This window comes from Pseudophryne corroboree, chromosome 3 (genome assembly GCF_028390025.1).
Source record: "Pseudophryne corroboree isolate aPseCor3 chromosome 3, aPseCor3.hap2, whole genome shotgun sequence".
Classification (NCBI taxonomy): Eukaryota; Metazoa; Chordata; class Amphibia; order Anura; family Myobatrachidae; genus Pseudophryne; species Pseudophryne corroboree.
In genome coordinates, this window is record NC_086446.1 from 102656947 (window position 1) to 102670403 (window position 13457).

Consider the following 13457-nt stretch of genomic DNA (forward strand, 5'->3'; position numbering starts at 1 on the left):
GTGTGTTACCAGTTATACTGGTACCCAGCCCGGTTCACAGTGCGTTACCAGTTATACCGGTACCCAGCCCGGTTCACAGTGCATTACCAGTTATACCGGTACCCAGCCCGGTTCACAGTGCGTTACCAGTTATACCGGTACTCAGCCCGGTTCACAGTGCTATAACAGTATTACCGGTACCCAGCCCGGTTCACAGGGCTTTACCAGTTATACCTGTACCCAGTCATGTTCACAATTAGTTTCCAGTTATACCGGTACTAGGCCAGTTGCACAGTTCGTTACCAGTTATATCGGTACTCAGACAGGTTCACAATGCATTTCCAGTTATACCGGTACCCAGCCCGGTTCACAGTGCGTTACCAGTTATACCGGTACCCAGCCCGGTTCACAGTGCATTACCAGTTATACCGGTACCCAGCCCGGTTCACAGTGCGTTACCAGTTATACCGGTACCCAGCCCGGTTCACAGTGCTATAACAGTATTACCGGTACCCAGCCCGGTTCACAGGGCTTTACCAGTTATACCTGTACCCAGTCAGGTTCACAATTAGTTTCCAGTTATACCGGTACTAGTCCAGTTTCACAGTTCGTTACCAGTTATATCGGTACTCAGCCAAGTTCACAGTGCATTTCCAGTTATACCGGTACCAAGCTCGGTTCATAGTGTGCTACCATTTATTCCGGTACCCAGCCCGGTTCACAGTGCGTTACTAGTTATACCGGTACCCAGACCGTTTTACATTGCGTTACAATTTATAGCGGTTTTCAGCACGGTTCACAATGTGTAACCAGTAATACCGGTACCCAGCCCGGTTCACAGTGCATTACCATTTATACCGGTACCCAGCCCAGTTCACAGTGCATTACCATTTATACCGGTACCCAGCCCGGTTCCCAGTGCGTTACCAGTTATTATTGTACCCAGCCCGGTTCACAGTGCACTAACAGTTATACCGGTACCCAGCCCGGTTTACAGTGCGTTACCAGTTATACCGGTACCCAGCCCGCTTCACAGTGCGTTACCATTTATACCGGTACCCAGCCCGGTTCACAGTGCGTTACTAGTTATACCGGTAACCAGCCCGGTTCACAGTGCATTACCATTTATACCGGTACCCAGCCCGGTTCACAGTGCGTTACCAGTTATACCGGTTTTCAGTCCGGTTCACAGTGTGTAACCAGTAATACCGGTACCCAGCCCGGTTCACAATGCATTACCATTTATCCAGGTACCGAGCCCGGTTCACAGTGCATTACCAATTATACCGGTACCCAGCCCGGTTCACAGTGCGTTTCCAGTTATACCGGTACCCAGCCCGGTTCACAGGGCTTTACCAGTTATACCGGTACCCAGCCCGGTTCACAATGCGTTACCAGTTATACCGGTACCCAGCCCGGTTCACAGTGCGTTACCAGTTATACCGTTACCCAGCCCGGTTCACAGTGCGTTACCAGTTATACCGGTACCCAGCCCGGTTAACAGTGCGTTACCAGTTATACCGGTACCCAGCCCGGTTCACAGTGCGTTACCAGTTATACCGGTACCCAGCCCGGTTCACAGTGCGTTACCAGTTATACCGGTACCCAGCCCTGTTCACAGTGCGTTACCAGTTATACCGGTACCCAGCCCGGTTCACAGTGCGTTACCAGTTATACCGGTACCCAGCCCGGTTCACAGTGCATTACCAATTATACCGGTACCCAGCCCGGTTCACAGTGCGTTTCCAGTTATACCGGTACCCAGCCCGATTCACAGTGCATTACCAGTTACACCAGTACCCAGCCCGGTTCACAGTGCGTTACCAGTTATACCAGTACCCAGCCCGGTTCACAGTGCGTTCCCATTTATACCGGTACCCAGCCCGGTTCACAGTGCATTACCAGTTATACCGGTACCCAGCCCGGTTCACAGTGCGTTACCAGTTATACCGGTACCCAGCCCGGTTCACAGTGCTATAACAGTATTACCGGTACCCAGCCCGGTTCACAGGGCTTTACCAGTTATACCTGTACCCAGTCAGGTTCACAATTAGTTTCCAGTTATACCGGTACTAGGCCAGTTGCACAGTTCGTTACCAGTTATATCGGTACTCAGCCAGGTTCACAATGCATTTCCAGTTAAAGCGGTTCCAAGCTCGGTTCATAGTGTGGTACCATTTATTCCGGTACCCAGCCCGGTTTACAGTGCGTTACTAGTTATTCCGGTACCCAGACCGTTTTACATTGCGCTACAATTTATACCGGTTTTCAGCCCGGTTCACAGTGTGTAACCAGTAATACCGGTACCCAGCCCAGTTCACAGTGCATTACCATTTATACCGGTACCCAGCCCGGTTCCCAGTGCGTTACCAGTTATTATTGTACCCAGCCCGGTTCACAGTGCACTAACAGTTATACCGGTACCCAGCCCGGTTTACAGTGCGTTACCAGTTATACCGGTACCCAGCCCGGTTCACAGTGCGTTACCATTTATACCGGTACCCAGCCCGGTTCACAGTGCGTTACTAGTTATACCGGTACCCTGACCGGTTCACAGTGCGTTACCATTTATACCGGTACCCAGCCCGGTTCACAGTGCGATACCAGTTATACCGGTACCCAGCCCGGTTCACAGTGCTATAACAGTATTACCGGTACCCAGCCCGGTTAACAGTGCATTACCAGTTACACCGGTACCCAGCCTGGTTCACAGTGCGTTACCAGTTATACCGGTACCCATCCCAGTTCTCAGTGCGTTACCAGTTATACCGGTACCCAGCCCGGTTCACAGTGCATTACCAATTATACCGGTACCCAGCCCGGTTCACAGTGCGTTACCAGTTATACCGGTACCCAGCCCGGTTCACAGTGCGTTACCAGTTATACCGGTACCCAGCCCGGTTCATAGTGCGTTACCAGTTATACCGGTACCCAGCCCGGTTCACAGTGCTTTACCAGTTATACCGGTACCCAGCCCGGTTCACAGTGCTATAACAGTATTACCGGTACCCAGCCCAGTTAACAGTGCATTACCAGTTACACCGGTACCCAGCCTTGTTCACAGTGCGTTACCAGTTATACCGGTACCCATCCCGGTTCTCAGTGCGTTACCAGTTATACCGGTACCCAGCCCGGTTCACAGTGCATTACCAATTATACCTGTACCCAGCCCGGTTCACAGTGCGTTTCCAGTTATACCGGTACCCAGCCCGGTTCACAGTGCGTTACCAGTTATACCGGTACCCAGCCCGGTTCATAGTGCGTTACCAGTTATACCGGTACCCAGCCCGGTTCACAGTGCGTTGCCAGTTATACCGGTACCCAGCCCGGTTCACAGTGCTATAACAGTATTACCGGTACCCAGCCCAGTTAACAGTGCATTACCAGTTACACCGGTACCCAGCCTGGTTCACAGTGCGTTACCAGTTATACCGGTACCCATCCCGGTTCTCAGTGCGTTACCAGTTTTACCGGTACCCAGCCCGGTTCACAGTGCATTACCAATTATACCTGTACCCAGCCCGGTTCACAGTGCGTTACCAGTTATACCGGTACCCAGCCCGGTTCATAGTGCGTTACCAGTTATTCCGGTACCCAGCCCGGTTCACAGTGCTTTACCAGTTATACCGGTACCCAGCCCGGTTCACAGTGCTATAACAGTATTACCGGTACCCAGCCCAGTTAACAGTGCATTACCAGTTACACCGGTACCCAGCCTGGTTCACAGTGCGTTACCAGTTATACCGGTACCCATCCCGGTTCTCAGTGCGTTACCAGTTATACCGGTACCCAGCCCGGTTCACAGTGCATTACCAATTATACCGGTACCCAGCCCGGTTCACAGTGCGTTTCCAGTTATACCGGTACCCAGCCCGGTTCACAGTGCGTTACCAGTTATACCGGTACCCAGCCCGGTTCATAATGCGTTACCAGTTATACCGGTACCCAGCCCGGTTCACAGTGCGTTACCAGTTATACCGGTACCCAGCCCGGTTCACAGTGCTATAACAGTATTACCGGTACCCAGCCCAGTTAACAGTGCATTACCAGTTACACCGGTACCCAGCCTGGTTCACAGTGCGTTACCAGTTATACCGGTACCCATCCCGGTTCTCAGTGCGTTACCAGTTATACCGGTACCCAGCCCGGTTCACAGTGCATTACCAATTATACCGGTACCCAGCCCGGTTCACAGTGCGTTTCCAGTTATACCGGTTCCCAGCCCGGTTCACAGTGCATTACCAATTATACCGGTACCCAGCCCAGTTCACAGTGCGTTTCCAGTTATACCGGTACCCAGCCCGGTTTACAGTGCGTTACCAGTTATACCGGTACCCAGCCCGGTTCACAGTGCGTTACCATTTATACCGGTACCCAGCCCGGTTCACAGTGCGTTACTAGTTATACCGGTACCCTGACCGGTTCACAGTGCGTTACCATTTATACCGGTACCCAGCCCGGTTCACAGTGCGATACCAGTTATACCGGTACCCAGCCCGGTTCACAGTGCTATAACAGTATTACCGGTACCCAGCCCGGTTAACAGTGCATTACCAGTTACACCGGTACCCAGCCTGGTTCACAGTGCGTTACCAGTTATACCGGTACCCATCCCAGTCCTCAGTGCGTTACCAGTTATACCGGTACCCAGCCCGGTTCACAGTGCATTACCAATTATACCGGTACCCAGCCCGGTTCACAGTGCGTTACCAGTTATACCGGTACCCAGCCCGGTTCACAGTGCGTTACCAGTTATACCGGTACCCAGCCCGGTTCATAGTGCGTTACCAGTTATACCGGTACCCAGCCCGGTTCACAGTGCTTTACCAGTTATACCGGTACCCAGCCCGGTTCACAGTGCTATAACAGTATTTCCGGTACCCAGCCCAGTTAACAGTGCATTACCAGTTACACCGGTACCCAGCCTTGTTCACAGTGCGTTACCAGTTATACCGGTACCCATCCCGGTTCTCAGTGCGTTACCAGTTATACGGTACCCAGCCCGGTTCACAGTGCATTACCAATTATACCTGTACCCAGCCCGGTTCACAGTGCGTTTCCAGTTATACCGGTACCCAGCCCGGTTCACAGTGCGTTACCAGTTATACCGGTACCCAGCCCGGTTCATAGTGCGTTACCAGTTATACCGGTACCCAGCCCGGTTCACAGTGCGTTACCAGTTATACCGGTACCCAGCCCGGTTCACAGTGCTATAACAGTATTACCAGTACCCAGCCCAGTTAACAGTGCATTACCAGTTACACCGGTACCCAGCCTGGTTCACAGTGCGTTACCAGTTATACCGGTACCCATCCCGGTTCTCAGTGCGTTACCAGTTATACCGGTACCCAGCCCGGTTCACAGTGCATTACCAATTATACCGGTACCCAGCCCGGTTCACAGTGCGTTACCAGTTATACCGGTACCCAGCCCGGTTCATAGTGCGTTACCAGTTATACCGGTACCCAGCCCAGTTCACAGTGCTTTACCAGTTATACCGGTACCCAGCCCGGTACACAGTGCTATAACAGTATTACCGGTACCCAGCCCAGTTAACAGTGCATTACCAGTTACACCGGTACCCAGCCTTGTTCACAGTGCGTTACCAGTTATACCGGTACCCATCCCGGTTCTCAGTGCGTTACCAGTTATACCGGTACCCAGCCCGGTTCACAGTGCATTACCAATTATACCTGTACCCAGCCCGGTTCACAGTGCGTTTCCAGTTATACCGGTACCCAGCCCGGTTCACAGTGCGTTACCAGTTATACCGGTACCCAGCCCGGTTCATAGTGCGTTACCAGTTATACCGGTACCCAGCCCGGTTCACAGTGCGTTGCCAGTTATACCGGTACCCAGCCCGGTTCACAGTGCTATAACAGTATTACCGGTACCCAGCCCAGTTAACAGTGCATTACCAGTTACACCGGTACCCAGCCTGGTTCACAGTGTGTTACCAGTTATACCGGTACCCATCCCGGTTCTCAGTGCGTTACCAGTTTTACCGGTACCCAGCCCGGTTCACAGTGCATTACCAATTATACCTGTACCCAGCCCGGTTCACAGTGCGTTACCAGTTATACCGGTACCCAGCCCGGTTCATAGTGCGTTACCAGTTATACCGGTACCCAGCCCGGTTCACAGTGCTTTACCAGTTATACCGGTACCCAGCCCGGTTCACAGTGCTATAACAGTATTACCGGTACCCAGCCCAGTTAACAGTGCATTACCAGTTACACCGGTACCCAGCCTGGTTCACAGTGCGTTACCAGTTATACCGGTACCCATCCCGGTTCTCAGTGCGTTACCAGTTATACCGGTACCCAGCCCGGTTCACAGTGCATTACCAATTATACCGGTACCCAGCCCGGTTCACAGTGCGTTTCCAGTTATACCGGTACCCAGCCCGGTTCACAGTGCGTTACCAGTTATACCGGTACCCAGCCCGGTTCATAATGCGTTACCAGTTATACCGGTACCCAGCCCGGTTCACAGTGCGTTACCAGTTATACCGGTACCCAGCCCGGTTCACAGTGCTATAACAGTATTACCGGTACCCAGCCCAGTTAACAGTGCATTACCAGTTACACCGGTACCCAGCCTGGTTCACAGTGCGTTACCAGTTATACCGGTACCCATCCCGTTTCTCAGTGCGTTACCAGTTATACCGGTACCCAGCCCGGTTCACAGTGCATTACCAATTATACCGGTACCCAGCCCGGTTCACAGTGCGTTTCCAGTTATACCGGTTCCCAGCCCGGTTCACAGTGCATTACCAATTATACCGGTACCCAGCCCAGTTCACAGTGCGTTTCCAGTTATACCGGTACCCAGCCCGGTTTACAGTGCGTTACCAGTTATACCGGTACCCAGCCCGGTTCACAGTGCGTTACCATTTATACCGGTACCCAGCCCGGTTCACAGTGCGTTACTAGTTATACCGGTACCCTGACCGGTTCACAGTGCGTTACCATTTATACCGGTACCCATCCCGGTTCTCAGTGCGTTACCAGTTATACCGGTACCCAGCCCGGTTCACAGTGCTATAACAGTATTACCGGTACCCAGCCCAGTTAACAGTGCATTACCAGTTACACCGGTACCCAGCCTGGTTCACAGTGCGTTACCAGTTATACCGGTACCCATCCCGGTTCTCAGTGCGTTACCAGTTATACCGGTACCCAGCCCGGTTCACAGTGCATTACCAATTATACCGGTACCCAGCCCGGTTCACAGTGCGTTTCCAGTTATACCGGTTCCCAGCCCGGTTCACAGTGCATTACCAATTATACCGGTACCCAGCCCAGTTCACAGTGCGTTACCAGTTATACCGGTACCCATCCCGGTTCTCAGTGCGTTACCAGTTATACCGGTACCCAGCCCGGTTCACAGTGCATTACCAATTATACCGGTACCCAGCCCGGTTCACAGTGCGTTTCCAGTTATACCGGTTCCCAGCCCGGTTCACAGTGCATTACCAATTATACCGGTACCCAGCCCGGTTCACAGTGCGTTTCCAGTTATACCGGTACCCAGCCCGGTTCACAGTGCGTTACCAGTTATACCGGTACCCAGCCCGGTTCACAGTGCATTACCAATTATACCGGTACCCAGCCCGGTTCACAGTGCGTTACCAGTTATACCGGTACCCAGCCCGGTTCACAGTGCATTACCAATTATACCGGTACCCAGCCCGGTTCACAGTGCGTTACCAGTTATACCGGTACCCAGCCCGGTTCACAGTGCGTTACCAGTTATACCGGTACCCAGCCCGGTTCATAGTGCGTTACCAGTTATACCGGTACCCAGCCCGGTTCACAGTGCTTTACCAGTTATACCGGTACCCAGCCCGGTTCACAGTGCTATAACAGTATTTCCGGTACCCAGCCCAGTTAACAGTGCATTACCAGTTACACCGGTACCCAGCCTTGTTCACAGTGCGTTACCAGTTATACCGGTACCCATCCCGGTTCTCAGTGCGTTACCAGTTATACGGTACCCAGCCCGGTTCACAGTGCATTACCAATTATACCTGTACCCAGCCCGGTTCACAGTGCGTTTCCAGTTATACCGGTACCCAGCCCGGTTCACAGTGCGTTACCAGTTATACCGGTACCCAGCCCGGTTCATAGTGCGTTACCAGTTATACCGGTACCCAGCCCGGTTCACAGTGCGTTACCAGTTATACCGGTACCCAGCCCGGTTCACAGTGCTATAACAGTATTACCAGTACCCAGCCCAGTTAACAGTGCATTACCAGTTACACCGGTACCCAGCCTGGTTCACAGTGCGTTACCAGTTATACCGGTACCCATCCCGGTTCTCAGTGCGTTACCAGTTATACCGGTACCCAGCCCGGTTCACAGTGCATTACCAATTATACCGGTACCCAGCCCGGTTCACAGTGCGTTACCAGTTATACCGGTACCCAGCCCGGTTCATAGTGCGTTACCAGTTATACCGGTACCCAGCCCGGTTCACAGTGCTTTACCAGTTATACCGGTACCCAGCCCGGTACACAGTGCTATAACAGTATTACCGGTACCCAGCCCAGTTAACAGTGCATTACCAGTTACACCGGTACCCAGCCTTGTTCACAGTGCGTTACCAGTTATACCGGTACCCATCCCGGTTCTCAGTGCGTTACCAGTTATACCGGTACCCAGCCCGGTTCACAGTGCATTACCAATTATACCTGTACCCAGCCCGGTTCACAGTGCGTTTCCAGTTATACCGGTACCCAGCCCGGTTCACAGTGCGTTACCAGTTATACCGGTACCCAGCCCGGTTCATAGTGCGTTACCAGTTATACCGGTACCCAGCCCGGTTCACAGTGCGTTGCCAGTTATACCGGTACCCAGCCCGGTTCACAGTGCTATAACAGTATTACCGGTACCCAGCCCAGTTAACAGTGCATTACCAGTTACACCGGTACCCAGCCTGGTTCACAGTGCGTTACCAGTTATACCGGTACCCATCCCGGTTCTCAGTGCGTTACCAGTTTTACCGGTACCCAGCCCGGTTCACAGTGCATTACCAATTATACCTGTACCCAGCCCGGTTCACAGTGCGTTACCAGTTATACCGGTACCCAGCCCGGTTCATAGTGCGTTACCAGTTATACCGGTACCCAGCCCGGTTCACAGTGCTTTACCAGTTATACCGGTACCCAGCCCGGTTCACAGTGCTATAACAGTATTACCGGTACCCAGCCCAGTTAACAGTGCATTACCAGTTACACCGGTACCCAGCCTGGTTCACAGTGCGTTACCAGTTATACCGGTACCCATCCCGGTTCTCAGTGCGTTACCAGTTATACCGGTACCCAGCCCGGTTCACAGTGCATTACCAATTATACCGGTACCCAGCCCGGTTCACAGTGCGTTTCCAGTTATACCGGTACCCAGCCCGGTTCACAGTGCGTTACCAGTTATACCGGTACCCAGCCCGGTTCATAATGCGTTACCAGTTATACCGGTACCCAGCCCGGTTCACAGTGCGTTACCAGTTATACCGGTACCCAGCCCGGTTCACAGTGCTATAACAGTATTACCGGTACCCAGCCCAGTTAACAGTGCATTACCAGTTACACCGGTACCCAGCCTGGTTCACAGTGCGTTACCAGTTATACCGGTACCCATCCCGTTTCTCAGTGCGTTACCAGTTATACCGGTACCCAGCCCGGTTCACAGTGCATTACCAATTATACCGGTACCCAGCCCGGTTCACAGTGCGTTTCCAGTTATACCGGTTCCCAGCCCGGTTCACAGTGCATTACCAATTATACCGGTACCCAGCCCAGTTCACAGTGCGTTTCCAGTTATACCGGTACCCAGCCCGGTTTACAGTGCGTTACCAGTTATACCGGTACCCAGCCCGGTTCACAGTGCGTTACCATTTATACCGGTACCCAGCCCGGTTCACAGTGCGTTACTAGTTATACCGGTACCCTGACCGGTTCACAGTGCGTTACCATTTATACCGGTACCCATCCCGGTTCTCAGTGCGTTACCAGTTATACCGGTACCCAGCCCGGTTCACAGTGCTATAACAGTATTACCGGTACCCAGCCCAGTTAACAGTGCATTACCAGTTACACCGGTACCCAGCCTGGTTCACAGTGCGTTACCAGTTATACCGGTACCCATCCCGGTTCTCAGTGCGTTACCAGTTATACCGGTACCCAGCCCGGTTCACAGTGCATTACCAATTATACCGGTACCCAGCCCGGTTCACAGTGCGTTTCCAGTTATACCGGTTCCCAGCCCGGTTCACAGTGCATTACCAATTATACCGGTACCCAGCCCAGTTCACAGTGCGTTACCAGTTATACCGGTACCCATCCCGGTTCTCAGTGCGTTACCAGTTATACCGGTACCCAGCCCGGTTCACAGTGCATTACCAATTATACCGGTACCCAGCCCGGTTCACAGTGCGTTTCCAGTTATACCGGTTCCCAGCCCGGTTCACAGTGCATTACCAATTATACCGGTACCCAGCCCGGTTCACAGTGCGTTTCCAGTTATACCGGTACCCAGCCCTGTTCACAGTGCGTTACCAGTTATACCGGTACCCAGCCCGGTTCACAGTGCTATAACAGTATTACCGGTACCCAGCCCGGTTCACAGGGCTTTACCAGTTATACCTGTACCCAGTCAGGTTCACAATTAGTTTCCAGTTATACCGGTACTAGGCCAGTTGCACAGTTCATTACCAGTTATATCGGTACTCAGACAGGTTCACAATGCATTTCCAGTTATACCGGTACCCAGCCCGGTTCACAGTGCGTTACCAGTTATACCGGTACCCAGCCCGGTTCACAGTGCATTACCAGTTATACCGGTACCCAGCCCGGTTCACAGTGCGTTACCAGTTATACCGGTACCCAGCCCGGTTCACAGTGCTATAACAGTATTACCGGTACCCAGCCCGGTTCACAGTGCGTTACTAGTTATACCGGTAACCAGCCCGGTTCACAGTGCGTTTCCAGTTATACCGCTACCCAGCCCGGTTCACAGTGCGTTACCAGTTATACCGGTACCCAGCCCGGTTCACAGTTCGTTACCAGTTATACCGGTACCCAGCCCGGTTCACAATGCGTTACCAGTTATACCGGTACCCAGCCCGGTTCACAGTGCGTTATCAATTATACCGTTACCCAGCCCGGTTCACAGTGCGTTTCCAGTTATACCGGTACCCAGCCCGGTTCACAGTGCGTTACCAGTTATACCGGTACCCAGCCCGGTTCACAGTGTGTTACCAGTTATACTGGTACCCAGCCCGGTTCACAGTGCGTTACCAGTTATACCGGTACCCAGCCCGGTTCACAGTGCATTACCAGTTATACCGGTACCCAGCCCGGTTCACAGTGCGTTACCAGTTATACCGGTACTCAGCCCGGTTCACAGTGCTATAACAGTATTACCGGTACCCAGCCCGGTTCACAGGGCTTTACCAGTTATACCTGTACCCAGTCATGTTCACAATTAGTTTCCAGTTATACCGGTACTAGGCCAGTTGCACAGTTCGTTACCAGTTATATCGGTACTCAGACAGGTTCACAATGCATTTCCAGTTATACCGGTACCCAGCCCGGTTCACAGTGCGTTACCAGTTATACCGGTACCCAGCCCGGTTCACAGTGCATTACCAGTTATACCGGTACCCAGCCCGGTTCACAGTGCGTTACCAGTTATACCGGTACCCAGCCCGGTTCACAGTGCTATAACAGTATTACCGGTACCCACCCGGTTCACAGGGCTTTACCAGTTATACCTGTACCCAGTCAGGTTCACAATTAGTTTCCAGTTATACCGGTACTAGGCCAGTTTCACAGTTCGTTACCAGTTATATCGGTACTCAGCCAAGTTCACAGTGCATTTCCAGTTATACCGGTACCAAGCTCGGTTCATAGTGTGCTACCATTTATTCCGGTACCCAGCCCGGTTCACAGTGCGTTACTAGTTATACCGGTACCCAGACCGTTTTACATTGCGTTACAATTTATAGCGGTTTTCAGCACGGTTCACAATGTGTAACCAGTAATACCGGTACCCGGCCCGGTTCACAGTGCATTACCATTTATACCGGTACCCAGCCCAGTTCACAGTGCATTACCATTTATACCGGTACCCAGCCCGGTTCCCAGTGCGTTACCAGTTATTATTGTACCCAGCCCGGTTCACAGTGCACTAACAGTTATACCGGTACCCAGCCCGGTTTACAGTGCGTTACCAGTTATACCGGTACCCAGCCCGCTTCACAGTGCGTTACCATTTATACCGGTACCCAGCCCGGTTCACAGTGCGTTACTAGTTATACCGGTAACCAGCCCGGTTCACAGTGCATTACCATTTATACCGGTACCCAGCCCGGTTCACAGTGCGTTACCAGTTATACCGGTTTTCAGTCCGGTTCACAGTGTGTAACCAGTAATACCGGTACCCAGCCCGGTTCACAGTGCATTACCATTTATCCAGGTACCGAGCCCGGTTCACAGTGCATTACCAATTATACCGGTACCCAGCCCGGTTCACAGTGCGTTTCCAGTTATACCGGTACCCAGCCCGGTTCACAGTGCGTTACCAGTTATACCAGTACCCAGCCCGGTTCACAGTGCGTTCCCATTTATACCGGTACCCAGCCCGGTTCACAGTGCATTACCAGTTACACCGGTACCCAGCCTGGTTCACAGTGCGTTACCAGTTATACCGGTACCCATCCCAGTCCTCAGTGCATTACCAGTTATACCGGTACCCAGCCCGGTTCACAGTGCATTACCAATTATACCGGTACCCAGCCCGGTTCACAGTGCGTTACCAGTTATACCGGTACCCAGCCCGGTTCACAGTGCGTTACCAGTTATACCGGTACCCAGCCCGGTTCATAGTGCGTTAACCAGTTATACCGGTACCCAGCCCGGTTCACAGTGCTTTACCAGTTATACCGGTACCCAGCCCGGTTCATAGTGCGTTAACCAGTTATACCGGTACCCAGCCCAGTTAACAGTGCATTACCAGTTACACCGGTACCCAGCCTTGTTCACAGTGCGTTACCAGTTATACCGGTACCCATCCCGGTTCTCAGTGCGTTACCAGTTATACGGTACCCAGCCCGGTTCACAGTGCATTACCAATTATACCTGTACCCAGCCCGGTTCACAGTGCGTTTCCAGTTATACCGGTACCCAGCCCGGTTCACAGTGCGTTACCAGTTATACCGGTACCCAGCCCGGTTCATAGTGCGTTACCAGTTATACCGGTACCCAGCCCGGTTCACAGTGCGTTGCCAGTTATACCGGTACCCAGCCCGGTTCACAGTGCTATAACAGTATTACCGGTACCCAGCCCAGTTAACAGTGCATTACCAGTTACACCGGTACCCAGCCTGGTTCACAGTGCGTTACCAGTTATACCGGTACCCATCCCGGTTCTCAGTGCGTTACCAGTTTTACCGGTACCCAGCCCGGTTCACAGTGC